Below are 2,736 nucleotides of genomic sequence, written 5' to 3' on the forward strand. Positions count from 1 at the left end.
CAAGCTATTATCTATTTTTTTTCTCTTCATCGAAGTTTATATAATTTTATGAATAGATTTGATGGAAAATAAGCATAGCAGTGGTCCTATGATCGTTTTAAGGGTGAGAATCTAATTAGTGTGATGTGGTCTATTAGAACCTTGGGTCTACTTGACTTTTGTTATGCTCGACATAAAGGATGGACAAACCCATGCATCATGGTAGCCACTCAAAGCTCTCCGAACGAGAGGAGCTTTGAATGGCTACCCTACCGTATGAGTTTTATTTACACTGTCCAACTATATATATATATATATATATATATATATATATATATATATATATATATATATATAATCATTTTATTAAACACCTATAGTTGAAAACTTTTTAGAGGCCACTGAAGTTTTGGAACAAACGAGTACTAGTGTTTTCTCTTCATCCAAGTCCACGTAACTTTATAAATATGCCGAATGGAAAATAAGAATCACAGTTGGCAACAGAAAAGTTTCAACAGTGGTAATCATTATCACCGCTTCTTCCTTGGTGTGGTCTACTTGAGCCTTCGATTTACTTAATTTTTGGCCAGCTCTCATAAAATGCCACAGAATAATGGATAGACGGTGTAGATAAAACCCATACATCTCAGTGGCCACTCAAAGCTCCCGCCGGTTCCAATCTAGGATAGAGCTTTAGTGGCCACCGTGATGTGTTAGTTTTATCCACACCGTACATCCATTTTTCCACGGCATTTTAGGATATAAAACAAAACTAAGAAGGATCCAAGAATACGGTGGATCATATGGTAAAACTTTTTGGAGGTCACAAAAGTTTTGAAATGAGCTAATATTTATGCTTTCTCCTCACGAGGTTCACATAACTTTATGAATAAATTGGATGGAAAATAATCATTACCATGGGCTCTAAGAAAGTTTCAATGGTGAGAATTATCATCACCGCTTCTTCATATGGTGTGGTCTATTTGAGCCTTAGATCTACCCAAGTTTTGATTTTCTATATTAAAATGACATGAAATAATGGATGAACAGTATAGATAAAACCCATACGTCATAGTGCCCACTCAAAGCTCGTGCACTTCCCATATGGAGATGGGCGGGGTCGGACGCAATCCCAGTTAGTTCGAATGATGGGGGCGCAGCTTTGGTGGATCCCCGTTTCCACCAAGGTAGGTGGATCCCTAACAATGGGGCCACCTTGATAAATCTTTCTTAAATCAATGCGGTCGATCCTTTTTGATAGTTCAATTTAAGGCATAGTTCCAAAAATAAACTAGATCCAAATATCATGTGGACCATACCACAGGAAAAGGTGCTGATTGGGCATTAAAAACTCCCCGTGGGTCACAAAAGTTTTGAATAAAGTTGATATTTGTGTGGTACTTTCGTTAAAGACTTTGTGACACTACAAACAAGCTAGATGGAAAATAAACATTCCCGTGGTCCACAATAAGTTTTTAATGGTAGGTATTCAATCACCACTGCTTCCTATGGGGTGGTCCACTTAAGATTTGAATCTGCTTCATTTTTTATCTGTCAAAACGGATGGACGGCGTAGATGTATGTCACATACATCATGGTGGGCCCCACAGTCAGGGATCCACCGAAGCGGCGCCTGTATGTTGGGCACCGCGTGAGATGAACATCATCTCAAAAGTCAAAAGTCGACTTAGGATTTCGGTAGTGACCCGTCCGATACCGAGCCTGGTACTTGAAAAGATTCATGGACCTCAGTGTAGTGAATATGTTTCGTCCACACCGTCAATTTATATTGTGAGATTATTTTAGTACATGATCTCAAAACTGAGATAGATCAAAAACTCAAGTGGACCGCACCATAGGAATAAGTGGGGATGAAAACTTCGCAAGACCCACGGTGATGTTTATTTTCCATCCAACCTATTCATAAAGTCACAAAACATAGATAAGGAGAAAATATAAATATTAGCTTGATCCTAGAGTTATGTGGCCCATGGGAAATTTTCACTACCGAATCCGTCGGTCACAAAAAGTCCCCAAGTATCGGAGCGGATTGCCCGTGACGAAGGGACACATGGATATGTTTGTGCCCGGGGCTGTGTTGGGTCATAAAGATGTCCGTCACAAACCCACTCCGTCCGATTTATTTTGAAAGACAAAAACAGATAGGATTTTAAAAATCGGGCAAATAAAGAACTAAGGTGAACGGAACCAACAAAACAGCAGAAACAACAAGGTCCACCGTTGAAACCTTCTTAAAGTTGACCATGATATTTATATGCCATCCAAACCGTTCATAGAATTATTACCATTCAGATTAACTGTAGTAACAAGTATCATCCTCAAAGAAAACTTCTGTCACTGCAAGGCATTCAATCCCCATTGTTTCATGGTGTATGGCCACACATGAGCTTTGGATCTTTCTGATTTTTTGTATCATGTCGTATTGTGGTCTTTCAAAGAAGTTAGACGGAGTGGATTTGTCAAGGACATCTCTATGAGCCCCAGGCAGCTATACATATCTGTTGTGACGGGGTCCCAGGCAAATCCGCTTTCTAAATAGACGGTCAACAAGGGAAATAGAAATTCGGGGGTGGATTCAGGTGTTACCGTAACCCACGTGTGTGTGTCTATATATATATATATATAGGCGTGCTCACTTATGCACATGCGCACCTTTGCACATGTGTTATGGGTGTCGAATCTGAACGGTCCATAAGATGCGGAATCCCATGAAATTCAAATTAAGGGAAGAAACTG

The sequence above is a fragment of the Magnolia sinica genome, chromosome 3 (genome assembly GCF_029962835.1).
Source record: "Magnolia sinica isolate HGM2019 chromosome 3, MsV1, whole genome shotgun sequence".
NCBI classification, from domain to species: Eukaryota; Viridiplantae; Streptophyta; class Magnoliopsida; order Magnoliales; family Magnoliaceae; genus Magnolia; species Magnolia sinica.